The 19,808-nt window shown below is 44.1% G+C and overlaps 1 non-coding gene across 1 annotated transcript; it reads right to left on the bottom strand.

The window, feature by feature from the left end:
• Positions 1-11,466: 11,466 nt before the first annotated feature.
• LOC118578944 lies at positions 11,467-11,568 on the bottom strand. Its single transcript, XR_004944332.1, has one exon. It is a non-coding gene; the product is annotated as a U6 spliceosomal RNA (small nuclear RNA).
• Positions 11,569-19,808: the final 8,240 nt, after the last annotated feature.

Genomic DNA, 19,808 nt, shown 5'->3' with positions numbered 1-19,808 from the left:
GAGATGAAAAAACAAAACCAAAAACACTACAACAGACACTGGAGATTTCAGAGAATCCTCAGGACATATTCAAAACCTATATTCTAGTAAACTTGAAAAATCTGAAAGAAATAGATGAACCTTTAGGCATATAAAAACTACCAAAGTTGAATCAAGATGAAATAAATAATTTAAGAAGATCCATAAGACCACCCAAAATAGAAGCAGTAATTTAAAAATTTCCAAGTCAATGAAAGACCAGTGCCAGATAGGTATAGTGTACAATTCTACCAGTCCTTTAAAGGAGAACTAATATTAGTACTCTTCAAATTATTTCACAAAATAAAATAAAGGAACACTTGCAAATTCATCTTATGATGCCAGTAGCCAGAATTACCGTGATGCCAAAACCAGATAAATACTCAACCAACTCTCATTGTAGATTCACATGAGACTGATTGTAAGGGTTCTGTCCTTAATTATGTCATCAGCCTGGGACGCGGCCCAGCCTAACCCCACCCCTCCGCCGTCTCTCTGTCTCTCCTCTCTCTCTCTCTCTGTGTGTGTCTCTGGGTCTTTCTGTCTGTCTGTCTCTCTCTCTCTTTCTCTCCCTCTCTCCCAAGAAAGCTCTAAAAAAGTAACTACGGCTCGTGACTCCAGCACTCTTGCTCTGTCAGCATGGCCGCCACGAGCAGCGCCGATTTAACCAACACTGATCACTAATAACCATGTGACAGAGTCAATGTTAGATTGTCTGGAAGTCTCCTCTGCCAATGATAGTAGCCCAAAACTCTTCAATTTAGCCTCTGGCAGATTTTTTGGACAAGGGCAGAAAGCAGCCACATTCTTTGCTAAACTATCACAATAATGACCTATAATATTATTTCCCTCTGAAACCTCTTGAGCTGGGCCTCCACAGTTCACACTGCTTCCAGCACTATGGTCTTCTAAGCCCATTAAACACTGTTTATAATGTTCAACTGTTTTTTTGTTTTTTTTTTTTTTTAGTCCAAAGTCTCAGAGTCTTCTATATTCTTCCAAACTATAGCATAGTCAGGGTCAGGTCTGTCACAGCAATATTCCATCCATGGTACCAACTTTTCTCTTAGTTACTGTTACATTGCTATGGAGAGACACTAGGACCAACACAACTTATAAAAGAAAAGCATTTAATTCAGGGCTTGCTTATGGTTTCAGAGGGTTATCTCGTGATCTTTGTGGTGGGAAGCTTGGCAGCAGGCGGGCAGACAAGCATGACTTAGGAGCAGTAGCTGAGAGCTTCCATCTTATCCAAAAGGTGGAGGCAGAGAAAGAGAGCAAGACTGGGCCTGTCATGGGCTTTTGAAAGCTCAAAGCCCACCCCAGGGGACACAAGTCATACCTCTTAACCCTTCCTAACACTCCATCCACCAAATGGAAACCAAATGTTCAATCAGATAAGCCTATGGGGGGCATTTCACTCAAGTCCCTGTTAATCCCACTGATTGAGAGTAAGACCATTACTACAGTTTGAGCTAAATTTGAAGCAAGCTTGATTTTTATTGGGTGCACTCAAGAGCTGGCCAGTGACTGTCCACTAAGTCAGGTTAAAGAGAGTAGCCTTGGATCCACTTCTTGGGCCCCTTTTATGGAGTAAAAGCCTGAGTAGTTTCACCGAAAGGGAAGACAATGGAGCAATAAGGAAATTAAAAAATAAACAGACAAAAAAACCCTTAAAAACATCATGTGATCACCCACCATTGATTAGGACGGGTCAGAGAGGGCCAGGGAGAGTCAGGGAGGGTCCGGGAGGACCAGGGTATTCTCAAAAACAAATCAAGGTCATGGGTTGGGGAAGGTCAGGTTCCAGGAAACAGAGCTACTCAACTCACAGTAAATAGAAACTTATTTTAAAAAATACAGCATATTGGCTCCTGCCTTTAAAATGGAGTCAGGCAGGTTCCTCATCACCACAAGGCCAAAGTATACATTGGAGAAAAGACTGTTATGGGTCTGGGATCATTCAGAGACCCACCAGTCTGTGAATATATTTTAACAAAGAGGCTTTCATTTAGATACTGGTGCCAGATACTCATGGCATCAGGACTGTACCCGAGAGTGCTCTTAAAACGCTGTTCTGAATTATATTAGTCAGGGGTTGGTAAAGGCAAAATTCACAAGGCTGCAGACTTCATCCTTCGTGCCATCAGTCACGCATCCCACCTGCGAGCAGTCAAGCACACATTCCGCCTTCCTGCAGTCAGGGGCAAGCACGCTTGTTTACAGAAGTGAAAACGCTTAGTTTGTTGTCTTACAGGAACAAGATCAGGCAATTACAAGAACAGCCCCCAGAATTTCTGGAAGTCATTTGCCCTGGGCAAGTGGGGCTTACAGGTTAGAGGCATTTTTGCTTTATACTTCTCTTGAGCACAGTAATAGTAAACTTTTAAACATAATGTTCACCATCACATGACAGCATCTTCAATAAATCATGCTGCCAAAGTGGACATCTGCATATACAAGAACAAAACTAACTCCTCATCTCTGACCCTGCACAAAGCTCAGCGCCAGATGGGTCAGTCTGTTAAAGGAGAAAAGTAGGAATATACTTCAACTTCCAGGCACAGGAAAAGAGTTTGTTAACAGGACCCTGGTAGAGCAGGGATTAAGACCAACTATTGACCAGTGGGATTTCATGAAACTAAAATGCTTCTGGACTGCAAAGAACACTATCACGCCAGTAAAGAGCAGCCTACAGATTGGGAAAATTTCTCTAATAGCTATACTTTTGTCAAGGATTATTGTCTAGATATACACAGAACTAAAAATAACAAATATCAAGAAGACAAGCAACCCAATTAAAAACTTAGGCATGGAACTAAACAAAGTCCTCAAAAGATGCAATATAAATGGCTGAGAAACATTTTTAAAAGTGTTCAAAATACTTAGCCACCAGGGGAATGTAAATTAAAACTACCTTGAAATTTCATCTTACCCCAGTCATTACGTCCAAGGTCAAACAAAAACAAGCAAGCAAACAAAAAACAAAACAAATGACAAATGCAGGCATGGAGATGGGAAAGGAGAACATTGCTGTTGGGAGTGCAGACTGGTGTCGTTCCTCAAAAAGCTACAATAAATCTACCATATGATCTGGCTATACCACTGTTAGACATATACCCAAAAGACTCTGTCCTATTACAGAGATACCTGTTTCTTCATGTTCATTGCTCCTCTATTCACAGTAGCCAAGAAATGGAAACAGCCTAGCTGTCCATCAACTGGTGAATGGATAATGAACATGTGGTACACTTACACAATGGAATATTATTAAGCTTAAGAAAAGTGAAATTATGAAAATTTCAGGTAAATAGATAGATCTGGAAATAATCTTTCTGAGTGAGACAACCCAGACCTAGAAAGGCAAATGCCGTAGGTTCTCTCTCATATATAGATGCTAGCTCTGAATGTTCATATCTGTGTGCCTAAATTGGAGTACCCATAGAAGTCAGGAAACAAGTAAAGGGCCATGGAGGTGCTTTCAAGGGAGGGGAGCTCAAAACCAGGTAGTATGAGGAGAAAGGGAACTGATGGAGCAGGAGAGCTTAAGCAGAGTGGAGGATGGGAAGCCAGGATAAAGGAGGGAGTATAAGGAGGGATAACTAATAGTAAGGACCTTTGAAAAGGTCTTACTTCCGAGGGAGATTCCTGAAATAAGTACATATACGAATACAAAAAGAGTTTAAAGGGAGTTAACCTATGAGCTGAGACAATATTTATTGCAGACATCATAGACTATAGATAAAAACCCCATTGCCAGGAATGAGTTCTCTCTTTTGGAGTTGTTGCTTCGTGGATCACATAGACCCTTCAAACAATACAAGGTATTACCATTGCTTCTGGTTATACTCCAGAACTCGATGGTCAAACCATATTGCTGGAAGACACTGTATACTAGAGTCACAGAACATGGAGAAATCAAGCTAGTGCCAAGCTGAAAGCTTTATCCCTAAAGCTTTTATAGTGCTGTAAGGTTCCATGAATGCCACTGGGGAGGAAAGTAATCACCACTCTTATTCAGCTGGGAACCGTGAAAGCTACAGTAAATGACCTTCTGGCAAGATATGCCTACTGGGTACAAAAGCAGCACAACACTTTGTTATGTTATGTTATGTTATGTTATGTTGTGTTATGTTGTGTTGTGTTGTGTTGTGTTGTGATGTGATGTGATGTGATATTATGTTATGATGTTATGTTATGTTGTGTTATGTTGTGTTGTGTTGTGATGTGATGTGATATTATGTTATGATGTTATGTTATGTTATGTTGTGTTGTGTTGTGTTGTGATGTGATGTGATGTGATATTATGTTATGATGTTATGTTATGTTGTGTTGTGATGTGATGTGGTGTTGTGTTGTGTTGTGATGTGATGTTATGTTATGTTATGTTGTGTTATGTTGTGTTGTGTTATGTTGTGTTGTGTTATGTTATGTTATGTTGTGTTGTGTTGTGTTGTGATGTGATGTGATGTGATGTGATATTATGTTATGATGTTATGTTATGTTATGTTATGTTGTGTTGTGTTGTGTTGTGTTGTGATGTGATGTGATGTGATGTTATGATGTTATGTTATGTTATGTTATGTTATGTTATGTTATGTTATGTGATGTTATGTTAGAGTGTCACCAGTCACTTTCTAATCAGATGTAAGTCCTGTTTTGTAAGACAGCACTTAAGACTAGCACTGTTAATCAGTCCAATAACCCGTTGTTGGACACATCACAGGCTCTAGGGGAGAACTTACTACTAGTATTCTGCTAAAGGACTTAGCTTTAAATGGACTTCTAATGACTTATTGCTATAACAACTTCCTCCTTCCAAAGCTCAGAGATCATTGTGAGAAGATTGCAAGAGCCAGGAGCAGTGGAAGACTACAGTGAAACAGTGTTTTCTGGACCCTTCGGGGCAGCAGAACATATGAATATGTAAACTCAAGCCAGACAGAATCCCAGCACGGAGGAGGGAAGTGATCATGAAGTCCCACCCCTAGCTGAGAAGCTATTGGCAACTGATGGATGTTGGGAGAGGGAGAGTCAGTTTTCTTCAAGGATTTGGCTCCCGAGAGACTGCCCATGATCCTTACTTAATATGACTCTACACCCAAGCATATACCAGCAACACTAAGTGGACTCAATGGGTTTAAAACAAAATAAAACCACCACAACAACACAGGACACTGGAACACAACAGTGGTGGGGGTGATATTGGAGGAACTGGAAGGGATGGAATGGGGTGGACTTAACAAAATATGTTTGTATGCAATTCTCAAACAATAAAAAATAAAAGTAAGCAAATTAAGAGAAGAATACAGTGTAATCATATCACTCCCACCCCCACCCCACATACACACATAAACCATTTAAAAGTATTTGGTGGCTTTCTGTTTCCTTGAGGGTCAAAGGCAAAACCTTGCACGAGGCCTAGAGGCCTTAGTGCATCTGGTCCCCACCCTCTGTCCTTCCCACCCCTTGTCACCTTGCTGGCTGCACTGACTCTTTCAGCTGTTCTGCTTTCTGTGTCTCCTGCTCAGGAGCTGTGCACTCGGTCCTTCCTTTTGGAAACCCTCCTTCCTCCTGTTGACTAAATTAAACCACTTTTGGATCTGAGCTCAACCTGTACATCTTCAAGGGGCCTTTCTTGAATTCAGGCTTGATAAGCCCCTGGTGCTGACATAATAGCCAATCCTTTTTCCTTTCCAATTCTCAGTTTTCAACTATCTGACAAATACTTTTCCTTTACACTATATTTGTGATGTCTGGGTTGACTTATATTTTCCCCATTACAGGGGCCGTAGTTGGTGCTAGGTACACAGTAGGACTTCATAAAGCCTTTATTTATTTATTTGTTTGTTTGTTTGTGTTTGTTTATTTATGTTCGAGACAGGGTTTCTCTGTGTAGCTTTGGCGCCTTTCCTGGAACTCACTCTGTAGACCAGGCTGGCCTTGAACTCACAGAGATCCGCCTGCCTCTGCCTCCCCAGTGCTGGGATTAAAGGTGTGCGCCACCACTGCCCGGCCTCTTTTTCCTTTTTTGGAAGAAATAAAGGAAGCAAACTTAGAGATAACTTGTAACCTGGTGGTCCAAAGGGAAAGTGACCGAGAGGAAGTAGGTTTACCTTGAGAATGACTCGGGAAGACACAGTGACCTCTGGACCTGTGGAAGTGGAACTGGATCGCATGTCTGGGGCTGAGTGCCATGTGCACAGGCGCTGTCTGTAAGGCGTGCCCCACAGGGGTTAAGTACACTAGATGGGAGTCAGGCACTGCTTTCTAGGCCCCGTCTGTTGGCAATTGGCCATATGTTCTTTTCCCCACACTCTTGGTTTCATTTGAAAAATAACAGAATTATTATTATCATTTAAGTTTTTAAAACTGAGCTTGTACCTTCCTTCTTGTTTTAGGATGTATGTCCGAGCATTAGTAGGCATGGCATGGTGTGGGTCAATTATCATAGTAGTCCAGACTCTTAGTGCAAAGCATAGATACTGCCCCTGGGCAAATGAAACAAAAACAAAAGGAAGAAAAGAAAAAGAAAAAAAAATAAACTGATTGAAAGGACATTGGTCAACCCCTCACTAGCTGCAGCACTTGGGAGAATGGGCCCTCCACTTCTCCTGGGAAGCACAGTAGACAGGGGCATGGGTGAGCCAGCTCTGAGTGTACATAGCTGGTACTGCCTCCCTCAGCCAAGGTGTGGTGCTGAGGATGAGGGAAAGATGCCCTGCCCCCTTGCCCCTACTTCCTCTAGCTGGTGAGGGAGATGACCCCTTTGCCAGCTGCAACACTTGGAAAAGCAGGGCCTGTGCCTTATCAGGGCAGCATAGCAGAGCTGACCTTGTTGACAAGGGCCCAGGTGAGCTGGCCCTGGGAATGTGAGCATAGGAGACCTGGCCCTGCCCCTCATCTACCATATACTGGCATGGTTGGGGGGGGGGAGAGATGCCCTTCCCCCCATCAACACCTGAGGCAGATGTGAGAGCTGGCCCTGAGGTCATAAGCTGCCCACGTGCCCCACCAGCTGCAACACTCAGGAGAGCAGGCCCTGCACCTCACCTGGACAGCACAATAGAGCCAACCCTATTGGCTGAGGTGTGGGTGAGCCAACCCTGAAGTTATGAGCATGGGAGAGCTGTCCCCATTACTCAACTATCATGCAGGGGAATGGGTGGGGAAGAGATATCCATCTGAGGCAGGTGGGAAAGCTGTCCCTGAGGTCATAAGAGCTTGAATGCTGTCCCTGCCCTGCATCAGATGCAGCACTCAAGAGATTAGCCCCTATACCATGCCTGGGCAACACAGTAGAGCTGACCCTGAAGGGAGACCTGTGGGGGCATGGGAAACCTGATGCTGAGGACAGTGAAAGCTGAAGAACTGGCCTCACCCCTTGCTTGTCTCTTCAAGGAGTGAACTCTCCAGAGCATTGCAGGAAAGCTCACCCTGGTGGTGAGGACAAGGGAGAGCTGGTAGACTGACCAACCCTGCAACTACTCAGGCTCAGAACCAGGGTTATGAGTTGGACCACCCCAACATCCACCCCATCTGTGATCTTCTTGAGCATGTAAAGGATCAGTCCCACAGACCCAAAGCTACAGGATCTTCACAACACAGGGCAACAGCAGGATAACCAAGAGGAGTCCCAGTGAGAGCCCAGAATCGATAGTGTAGCAGAAAGCAGAGGCCTCGAACCAGACCAATGACTCTTCTCAATGAACAACTTGCAAGATATATGGATAAAAGGGTTTACTGCCTGACTCAGTGTGTCACACTTCAGCTTCCGTGACAAGATTGGTTTTTCCTTTTTCTCTCTCTTAAATTGTATTTTATTTTATTTTGGGGGGAGGTTGCAAGGGCAGAGGGTGGATCTGAAGGGACAGAGAAACGAATGGGCTCAAGATGCATGATGCGAAAGACACAAAAAATAAACCAAAAGAAAGTTTTTGTTTTTGTTTTTGTTTTTTTTAAGCATATTGGCTAGCTCACAGGAGGACTGGACCCAGAGAAAGGGAGGTCCAAGGAAGACTGCACAGGCCAACCAGGGCCAGACTCCAGCAAGGTCACCACAGACATTTAGCTGTTTGTATGTGGAACATCTCAACTTACCTGTGCCAGGAATAGGCATCAGACACCTCTATTGGCAACACTGACCTCATTGCCGTCATGGAGTAGATGCTTCGGGTTTTGCTGCTACACTCGGAAAGAATTCTCCACCCCACCCTCCATCTCCTTTTTCTGCATCACCAACTCTTCATTCCAAAACCTGAGCAGATGCAAGTGAATTCCCGAGCTGGGTCACAGAGTTGAGCCCTGGCTGCCAGTGGGACTAAGAAAACAGTGTTTTGGGGAATGAGACAGGCTGTGACCCCCAGCTACATTCTTATGGTGGAGAGTTTAATTTTCTGGAGTAGGGATTGGAGGGCAACAACAGTGGACAGCCGGGAAACATCACACATCCAGTACCAGGCCATCCCTAAGGTCCTCTCAGTGATGACCATCTGTGTCTCTACCATCTCAATGAGAAAGGACACAGTGGTCACTCTAATCCTCTTCCTGTTCATCTCAGCTGCCTATAAAAGCATAGTTGCTTTGTCACGGAAAAGTATGCTTTGCCCTCCAGGTTCTTATTTCTGGGTGCTATAGAGATGTATTGTGGAAGCCCTTGTTCTCTGTGTTTAATGAGCCACTGAAGGCGGCTTGTTTTCCTGACTCCCTGGCCCTAAAAATAGGGCATTATTGAATAGCCCAAAAACCTGGGCAGAGTTTTCCCACTGCAGTGAGCCTGAATGTCGATTCATATGTTTAATGGGCAGATGCTGTATCTACTGGAGTTTCTATTTTTAAACTTGCTAAATGCCAATTCTCTCTCAAATGTCAATTCCCATTCTCAAAGCATGTGGGGTTGTTTGTTTTCTTAGTAGAAATTACCAGGCAATGTAAAAGACACATTTATCATTAATTTTTTTTGATAGAAATAGCTGTTAAATAATGTTTAGTCTTACCCTTACTATCTTCCTTTTATTTAACAAAAAAGCTGGGAAAGATGGATGAAAGGGGATTTCTGAAAAAAGAACACAGGATGCAGGATCTTGTAGTAATTTATGCACCTTCTTTACATGCGGTTTCCACCATATCTGCTTCCTTCCCCACCTCCCCACCCCGAATTTAAAATATTCAAGCTGCAGAAGCAAAGCAAGCTTTCTAAAATCATTCAGCGCAAAGAGCTGCTTCCGGCTTAATTTGTTACTACTCCAAGGTAACGCAGAGGTGTGAAGAGAAAGTAATATGACTGATGCCCTACCCCACTCCCCCGCCCCCACAGCTGACGTTGAAATGTAATGCTGAACTCTGAGAGAGTCCCCTTGGAAAGGTGTTGAACTCTGCCCAGAGCAGTTTTGGAGTGAGCTTCCCAGCTGTGACTGAGAGCACGCCCCTGTGCTTTGGGAGCCCGAGGAGTTAGCTCAGTTGCATGTTTTAGTTTCCCCTCTGCTGCTCTGACAAGATCCTGACAAAGCAGTCCAAAGGAAATCATTCCTGCTCACAGCTCAGGGGTATGGCCTGTCAGGACAGGAAAGACGGGACAGCAGGAGCTGGAAGCAGCTGGTCACAGCAACAGTCAAGAAGCCAAGAACATGCTAGGTGTGGTGGCACATGCATTTAGTCTCAGCACTCAGGAGGCAGAGGCAGATGGAACTCTGTGAGTTCAAGGCCAGTCTAGCCTACATAGTGAGGTTCAGGACAGCCAGGGCTATGTAGCGAGACTCTGTCTCAAAACAAAAACAAACAAACAAACAAACAAACAAACAAACAAATAGAGCAATGAACAATGCTACTACTCAGTTGCCTTTCCCCACTTAGTACAGTTGGAGATCCCAGCCAGGGGAATGGGGACACCCACAGTGGGAGGGTCTTTCCACCTCAAAGAAAGAAATCAAAATAATCTCCCCCAGACATGGTCAATCTAGATTCTGCTAAACTGACAACTAACATGAACCATCCCAGCGAGACAGCTACTGTTTGGTTCTAGTTGCAGGGAAGGCATGCAGATGGTCCGTGTGGAAAGAACGCGAGCTTCATTGTGAGGGAGTTCAGTTCCCATCTTCTCTACTTTCAAGCTTGGTCATGTTGCTCTAGGGCTCAGAGCATCAGGTTCCTCACGAGTAAATGTAAGAGATTACACTTTTGCTGTTGTGACTATTACAGGAATTAATGTATTGTCATGAATGTTACAGGAATTACTGTGCAGAGTCCCGACACCTCCAGAGAATTCAGGAAATGCTAACACCCTTCTCTGTAGTGTCTCCACCCTGTGAAGCCGCTTTGCTCTCCTGCTTTCAAGCACTCCTTGTCTTTTTTTGTCTTATTTGTTTGAGACAGGATCTTCCTAGTGCCCTGGGCTGGCCTTGAACTCAACATTCCCATGCCTCGATTTCCTGAACTGGACTACAGGCTTGTGTTACCATGCCCAACTTCTCTGTGTGCCTTTACTGATGTTCTTCCTACCCCTTTCCTCATATTTAATATCATTTCTCCCATCTTGATATGTTCAAATCTAATCACTCCATAAAGGTCTGGCTCAAACACAAATGGTGTGTAAATGTCTGGACTACATTCGACTGGGTTTCAAAAAACAAAACCAGAAAGGTTGAGCATTTCACCCAAGGCATCACATATCTTTTTTTTTTATTTAAATATATTTATCTATTAAAATTTTTCTCATTTTACATATCAACCCCAGTTCCCCCTCCCTCCCCTTCTCCCACCTCCTCACCTCCCTCCCACTCTACCCCCATCCACTCCTCAGAGTGGGTAAGGACTCCCATGGTAGTCAACAAAGTCTGGGATACCAAGTTGAAGGAGAGCCTAGCCCCTCCCCATTGTATCAAGGCTGAGCAAGGTATCCCACCACAGGGAAGGGGTTCCAAAAAGCCAGTTCATGCACCTGGGATAAGTCCTGGCCCTGCTGCCAGAGACCCCACAAACAGATCAAGCCACACAACTGTCACCCACATTCAGCGGGCTTAGTTCAGTCCCATGCAGGTTCCCAAGCTGTCAGTCCAGAGTCAGTGAGCTCCAACTAGCACCGGTTAGCTGTCTCTGTGGGTTTCCCCATCATGATCTTGATCCCTTCTTCTCCTTCTTCTCCTCCTTCTCCTCCTTCTCCTCCTTCTCCTCCTTCTCCTCCTTCTCCTCCTCCTCCTCCTCCTCCTCCTCCTCCTCCTCCTCCTCCTCCTCCTCCTTCTTCTCCTTCTTCTTCTTCTTCTTCTTCTTCTTCTTCTTCTTCTTCTTCTTCTTCTTCTTCTTCTTCTTCTTCTTCTTCTTGAATGCCGATTGCCATTTATTGAAGGAGGGAGGAGGTCTTAAATACAGGCTTACAGCACAATGGGAGAACCCTGGAGTAGACAAGGTGTGTTTTATTTTCATCAATTATACAAATAATTTTCTTGAAAAACCAAAAAAAAATTTTTTTTCTATAAAAATATGGAACGCATGTGCAGGGGCCATGCTAATCTTCTCTGTATCGTTCCAGTTTTAGTAGATGTGCTTCTGAAGCAAGCAGTAGGGTTGGGTTTTGGGCCTAGACTACCAGATACCAGCGTCTGCGCGTCACAGTGTCTACACTATGTTAGACTGTGCAACCCTTATGTCATTCGTTCAAGTTATACTGTGTTGGTTATTTTCTGTTGCTGTGAGGAAACGCCATGACCACAGGGTCTGTTTGGGCTTACAGTTACAGAGGGGTAGGAGTCTGTCACCATCGTGGAGGGGAGGCATGGCAGCTCCCAAGCGTGGAGGCTGGAGCAGCAAGCTGAGAGCTCATATCCTGAACTGGAAGCTCACAGCAGAGAGATCAAAATGGGAATAAAAGGAGGCCTGAAATTCTCAGAGGCCGCCCCAGTGAAGTACTTCCTCCAGCGAGGCCACACGTCCTAAGCTTCCCCAAACAGCATCATCAGCTGAGGACCTAGTGTTCAAACACATGGCGGTTCAAACCATCACATCTGCCTTCATCAGCAAGTTTTCCACGCTCCTCACTTAGAGGCAGCCTCTTCTGAAGCCGCCTCCTGCTGCAGATGGGAACTAATACCGAGACCCACAATCGAATGTGCAGAGAGTGAGAGACGTTAGAACACTCTGTCCAAAACAGGATGTCTTCTTCAAACCGGTCCCCTAAGGGCTCGGGGAACTGTGCGGAAAAGGAGGCAGAAAGACTGTAGGAGTCGAGAGTGGATGACACCAAGAAACCAGTGTCTTCTAGACACACCGGGAGTGTCAGAACATAGGAACTCCCAGGCAGCATGCACAGTGCCCACACAGGTCCAAGCTCGAGGAGCCCCAGCCACCAGAGAGGAGATGGGAAAAGCTCCCATCCCTAATCCAGAAGCTCTCTCCAGTTGTCAGCAGTTTGCAAAGGAGAAGTTTTCTCCAGTGGAGTCTCATTAGGGGTACAAACCACAGCAGAAGATGGCTAACACAAAATAAACTCAACTGTATTTTTGGAGATTATTTTTTATCTCATAAAGCATTGCTTGGCCTATTTTTTTTTCCTTATTGGTTGGTCTTTTGCTTATATATTATGGTTTCTGATTTTGTGTTTTTATGTTTTTTTTTGTGTATGTGTGCATATGCTTCTCATGCTTTTTCTCTTCTTCCTGTTTGTTTTCTGAAGAGAGAGAAGGAAGGCCTGGAGATGGATGGGTGGAGAACCCGGGAGGATCTGGAGCTAGATGAGGGAGAAAGGCCATGATCAAAATATATTGTATGAAAAAGATTCACTTTCAATTAAAAAATAACCCCTTCTGCCTTTGAATGTCACATACTTCATTTAAAAAGCCTGCCTAGTGAAACATGTCTCTTTCCCCCACAACTCCATATTCTCTGGTTTTACCTCTCTGCTAAGCCCAATAGGGATTACTTCCTTTTCCCCATGAATGTGTTTTATTGGGGGTGGGGTTTAGATATAGGAGTTGTAATGCACAGCTATATTTAGAACAAAACATTATATCCTACACTACAAAAATGATTTCTCAAAGCCGAATCTCAATCACAGTTACACATATTTTTCAGTTATAGCACATGCTGAGATTTCAGTCTGTAGATATATTTTTATTTTTTAACATTTTGTTTATTCTTTGTGATTTTCATACCATGCATCTTGATCCCATTCATTTCCCTATCCCTTCATATCTGCCCTCTGTCCTCGCAACCACCCCAATAAAATAAAACAAAATTTAAGAAAAAAAGGGAAAGAAAAATCTCAGTGTGGAAGCTGTAGTGTGACACAGCAAACCCTTTTGTCCATATATCTGTACTTGCAAGTGTTCATTGTGAAGAGTCATTGGTCTGGTTCAAGGCCTCTGCTTTCTGCTACATTGTCGATGCTGGGCCCTCACTGGGACTCCTCTTGGATATCCTGTTGTTGCCCTGTGTCATGGAAATGGCTTTGGATCTGCTGGACTGACCCCTCCACATGCTCCTCATAGATGAGGGGGATGTTTTGGTGGGCCAACACATAGCCCTGGTTCTGGGCCTAGGTGGTAGCTTGGGTTGGTCAGTCTGCCAGTTCTCCCCCATCCTCACCACCAGGGTAAACTCTCCAGCCCTGCCTCAGCTAGTTCACCCTCAAGGAGCTAGGGGCAGGGTCAGTTCTCCCGCTTTCAAGTCCCCAGGGCCGGCTCACCCACACCTACACCACCAGGACCAGGTCTACTGTGGTGCCCAGGGGAGGTACAGGGCCCACTCCCCCGAGTGCTGCAGCTGGTAAGGGGCTGGGTCAGCTCTCCCGACTGCCACAGGTGGCGCGGGGCGAGGGAGCATTCTGTAGATATCGTGACAATGTCTTTTACAGCAGTCCCCATGTCCATGGTTTTAGCAGTAGACACAGGTTCTTCCAGAGGTGTCTTCTGGCTCCCCTGCTGTGAGTTTCTGTACTTGTCTGCAGGGCTTTAATCAGACTTGCTACTTTAGTGGACATTACTTCTCTCTTACTGTGAGGGACTTCTCTGCTGCCTTCCCTACACCATAAAGATGTCTTTATTTTGGTAATATGGCTCAATAGTCAATTTTACCTCCTCTGCTGCTGTTTTTGAACTTGTAATTGTATGTTTTCTGCAAATTTTACAGCAGCAGCAGAGGGTTGGATGTGACTTGATGACGAAGTATCACTGGAACTGGGTCCCTGAACTGATTCCGTATCTCCTGGGGCTGCTGTCCAAGCAGGCAAGGATTACTTTATTCAGGATAGGTCTTAGTTCCTTGGCATCATTTTCGGTAGTTGCTCAAGATATTTGTCGAGTAAACGGCTTTAAAATGTGAATGTGACTTTGTCTTCCCTCCAGAGAAATGGTCCCATTTGTTTTACAGCAAGAGCTAAAGTCCTCAACGTAGCCAGCAGGCCCTGAGCAGTGAGCCCCCCTGACCTTGCTGGGCTCACTGGAACTGTGGCCTCTAGTTCTCTACAGTGTGGGTGACATTGGCTTCTGTCCACTCCTTGGGACTTTTCATTTGCCTTCCCTCTCCCTGGAAGACAGGGCTCTTTGTCCACCTTTCCTTAGCTCCTGTCCAGACTATTTTGTTGACCAACCCCTGTTACCTTGCCTTTGGGTCCCATGGCCTGCCTGAGAATAGATGTGTTCAATTCTGGGCAGACCCACCATATCTGTAAGATGGAAAAACTTGGGGTACCCTTGTTGTCCTAGTAGGAAAGCCAGGCCAGTGGACCTTTGTGGTAACAGAGCTCTCTTGTCTAGTCCAGCTGGCCCTGCTATAGACAAGACGAGCTCTGACTCCAGGCCAGAGATTGATCCTGGCAGCAGGATTTTCTGAGGGGACATGTACCCTTCATCTGCCCTTGGCTGGGCATGCTGACTGCCGGCAGGCCTGGCTCACCGCCACCTCAGCAAAGAGGAATTTGTACAGCCTGGTTATTTTAATTTTAGTGTATTCCCCAATTTCTAATTCCAGGGAGAAATAAAACCCAAATAGCTTTTCTGACATGTTGGCTTAAAGATGGGGTATTTGGGCAGGCAGGAAGAATATCAAGGTAAGTGCACCCAACTCAGAAATAGGTTAGCTCCTCATCTACTAATGACGTGAAAGTTTTTATGGCAACAGGTAACTTTTATAAAGCGTTTACTAGATCCCAAGAACTACACCAGGAATTTTTATGTATATAGTAACTCATTTTTCTTAATTACCATCTTACGTGTTACCACTCCCACTTTATAGATTAGAAAGTTGAGGTTGGGACATTAAATAACTTGCCAAAGTTTAGTACATAGTGGAGCTGGGCTCATAACTGAAGGCGGGAGGGGGGGGCTGGGCTTCAGAGTTTTTGCTTTAGAGGTGAGATATCTAACTACATTATGGTTCTCAGTGCAAGACTGCGGCAAAGACAGTTTACCAAAACAGCAGATTCTAGATTGATCCATGCCCCAACCTGCAATACTTCCTGGGTGTTCACATCTTTCTCAACTCCATTTCCTCATCTTTAAAACTACAGTGTGACTCATAATTCATACTATGAAGACTAAGTCAGAAAGCACAGTGCAGCTTCTGGCCCTGTGCCTGGCATGTAGACAGTAACTAATAAATGGCAATATAGTATGAATATAAAGGAATACCTAAAGTGCTATGGTTGGCCTGTGGTGATCTTCTGTGAACCCTAATAAACTTGTCTGAGGATCAGAGGACAGAGCCAGTCACTAGATTAGGCATAGAGGTCAGGCAATGGTGGCACACATCCTTAATCCTAGCACTTGGGAGGCAGAGATCCATTTGGATCTCTGTGAGTTCAAGGCCACATTGGAAACAGCCAGGCAGTGGTGGCACCCACTTTTAATTCCAGTACTGGGAAGCACACATGCCTTTAATCCCAGAAAGTGACAGCAGGGTGGAGAAAGGTATATAAGGCGTGAGGAAACGGAACTAAAGCAGTTCAGCTGAGACCTTTTTGGGTGAAGACTCAGAGGACTTCAGTCAGAGGATTCGTGGAGTTGGTGAGGTAATAGGTGGAGAAAGGTATATAAGGCGTGAGGAAACAGGAACTAAAGCAGTTCAGCTGAGACCTTTTTGGGTGAAGACTCAGAGGACTTCAGTCAGAGGATTCGTGGAGTTGGTGAGGTAATAGGTGGTGGCTGTGGCTTGTTCTGCTTCTCTGATCCTAGGCAAGCTTTATTAGGGTACACAATGTATCACTGCCTGCCTTCCCTTTTCTGTTATCTGCTGACATCTCCACCCTTAACGTTTGTACTAAGGTATGCTGTTTCTGGGAGGCCTAATTAAAAAGAAAACACCTTATAGGGAAATCACTATGATCACTAAATTATGATCATACTATGTTATTATCTTAATTAATAACCAAGTATATATTGTGTAAGCCTTCTAGAAAGTAAGATGGTCACTGGTAAAACTGCCTTTAAATTGGTATACAACTAACAGCTACCTCCATTTGATCCACTGTGGCTAAAGGTCTTTTATTTTGTGAATCATTATAGCCACCCTGTGTGGGATGCTATTATTATCTTTTGATTTATGAGCCTTAGGAACAGATTACGAGAGATTCGATAGTCATCCAGGAGTAAGTGGTGGAGAATGGATTTTATTCCAAGGCCTACTACAGGATTCATGCTTTGCCCAGTGTCCCAGTTTGCTTCTGTTACTGTGATAAAGCACCAACCTAAAGAAGTTTGGGGAGGAAATGGTCTATTTTATCTGGCAGTTTAGAGTTCATTGTGGACGGAAGTCAGGACAGAAACCCAAGGCAAGAACCTGGGGTGGGAACTGAAACAGAAACCATGGAGGAACACTTCTTACAGGCTTGTTTTCCACGGTTCACTCAGCTTTTTGTTTTCTTATATAATCCAAGATCACCTGCCCGGGGTGGCACTGCCCATAGCGGCCGGAGAACTCCTACATCAATCATTAATCAAGAAAACACCCCTTAGACATGCCTACAGGCTAATCTGATGGAGGCATTTTCTTAATTGAAGTTCCTTCTTTCTAGATGACTCCAGTTTAATGTCAAGTTGACAAAAAAAAAGCTTTTGAGTTTTTCCATTCTTGGGCCTGCACAGCTCACTTTCATGAAAATATTCTCAGTAGATGATCATACAAAAGCCAAAGATGTCATTGGCTGAACAAAACAGAAAGCCACAATAATAGTGATGCATTAAGTTCTCCATCTAACCCTGTGATCTGAAGTCAGATGATCAAGAGGCAAAACCCTTACACAAACATAACATAGCAGACACCAGCCATCAGTTAAACAATAGAGAACAGCTGAAACCATCTTCAGCAAAAGAAGAGCATTCAAGATAAGATCACAAAGTATGTAAACAGTTCTCAACATTAGACAATGATGAAAATAAGAAACGTGTTTATGGGCCAGGGATGTTGCTCAGTTGGTATAGCACTGTGTAGCATGCCCAACGCCCCCAGTTTGAGTCCTGATACCACGTCAACCAGGTGTAGTGGGGAACATTTATACTTGAGAGACAGAGATGGAGGCAGAAGGATCAGGAATTCAAGCCAGCATAGGCTATGTGAGAATCAAAAGAAAAAAAAAAAAGAAGAAAAAGGAAAAGAAAAAATAAAAGAAATAATTTCTGGAGTTATGCAAATGATCAGTTATGGAATTTCTTGGATACTATAATAGTGGACAGATTGTGGTTAATATTGTATTCAATTATAAAAAGAAAAGCATATTAAATCAAGTTAAAAAGAGGAAGGATACATATTTTAAACTGTAGATTTAAGTAGTAAAACTAGCTTCTTCAAAACACCCAGACAGTAAAATTATTACTGTCTATGGAGGAATTTAGCATGGTGCTTCCTTACCTAGGTGAAGACTTTCAGGGGTTTACTGAAGAGAAGGACAGAAGGGGGTCCACATTTTCACAAACCAGAATGGACATTGTGTATCTTGAGCACATATTCCATCACCTTGGCAATAAGTAAGGATGCCAGCCAGACCTTTGGTTTGAGTCTCAGCATCCCGACTGCATTGGCTGTTTTTCTTGTCCCTGTGACCAAATACAAGACAGAGGGAGTTGAAGTAGGGAGAGGTCTGTTTTGGCTCACAGCCCAGAGGACAGTCCACCATCGTGGGGAAGTCATGGTGGCTGGAGTGGGACAGTCCCTGAATGAATGACCATAGCTTCCAACACAGGTCCACAGTTGTCCCCAACAGGGAAGCAGAGAGCTAGAGCAGAACCAGGGTGCTGCTGTAATCCTCAAAGGCTGACTCCTAGTAGCTTAGGCCATAGCCTTCCAAAGCAGCACCAGCAGCTAGGGACCAAGTGTTCAAATACACAATCCTGTAGGGGATATTTCACACCCAAACCGAAACTGTGACCTACTTGCTCCATAATGCTGGGCAAGGTGACTCTTTGGTCACTGCATGTGTAAACAGATGAATAATTATGCCTCCTACCTAGGAAGCACGTGGTAAGATTTCCATGGTGCCGCTTTCTTCTGGATTATATACAGTCAGCATTCATTGTGTCTTTTTATGCACATTAGAAGTGTCCACTGATATTTGCATAAGGTTTTGACCTTTGACCACTAAAATGGATTCACTGCTAGTAAGTTTCATGTTTATTGTCTTGGTTACTTTTCTATTGCTGGGAGGACATCACGATCAAGGAAATTTATAGAAGGAAGACTTTATTGGGGCTTACAGTTTCAGAGGGTGAATCCATGGCCATCATGCTGGGGAGCATGGAAATCTGTAGGCAGACAGGGCACTGGAGCAGTATCTGAGAGCTCACATCCTTATCTGAAAGTAGGAAGCAGTGAGAACTGGGAATGACATGGGTTTTTGAAACCTCAAAGCCTATCCCTACATTTCCTCTAAGGCGACACCTCCAGCCTGGCAGTAGTGGCACATGCCTTTAATCCCAGCACTTGGGAGGCAGAGGCAGGTGATCTCTGTGAATTCTAGGCCAGCCTGGTCTACATAGTGAGTTTTATGATAGCCAGAGCTGTTGTGCAGAGAAACTCTGTTGTGGGGTATTTGTAAACTGAGTGAAGATGTGTTGCTGTGATTGCTGTAATAAAAAGCTGAACAGTCAATAGCTAGGCAGGAGAAATAGGTGGGACTTCCACAGAGAGAGATCACAGGGAAGAAGAAAGGCAGAGTTACCAGCCAGATGCAGAGGAAGCAGGATGGACAGTACAGAGGAAAGGTAACTGAACCATGTAAAGGAACACAGATCAAAAGATATGGGCTAATTTAAGTTATAAGAACTAGTTAGGAACAAGCCTAAGCTAAGGCCAATCTTTTATAATTAATAATAAGTCTCCATGTCATTATTTGTGAGCTGGCAGACCCAACGAGAAAGTCCTGCTATAAAACTCTGTCTCAAAAAAACAAACAAGCCAGGTGGTGGTGGCTCACTCTGTGAGTTCTAGGCCAGCCTGGTCTCCAAAGCGAGTTCTAGGAAAGACGCAAAGCTACACAGAGAAACCCTGTCTTGAAAAACAAACAAACAAAAAACCAAACACACAAACAAACAAGCAAACAGACAAATAAACAAACAAAAGTCACACCTCCTAATCCTTCCCAAACAGTTCCACCAATTGGGGACCAAGCATTCAAACATATGAGCCTATGGGGGCCATTCTCACTCAAACACCCACATTTACCAATAACATTTTCCAGAAATATGACAGATGAAGACAACACACTTGAATCAGGCTCTACCCTAGGGTCTATGATTTCCTCAGCCCTGCCTAGGCTGTTAACCAGGATTGTAGTACCAGTAGCCCCTCAGATCCAATATGAAAGTGGTTAT

The sequence above is a fragment of the Onychomys torridus genome, chromosome 2 (assembly GCF_903995425.1).
Source record: "Onychomys torridus chromosome 2, mOncTor1.1, whole genome shotgun sequence".
NCBI lineage: Eukaryota > Metazoa > Chordata > Mammalia > Rodentia > Cricetidae > Onychomys > Onychomys torridus.
This window is presented reverse-complemented; position numbering and strand designations above follow the sequence as displayed.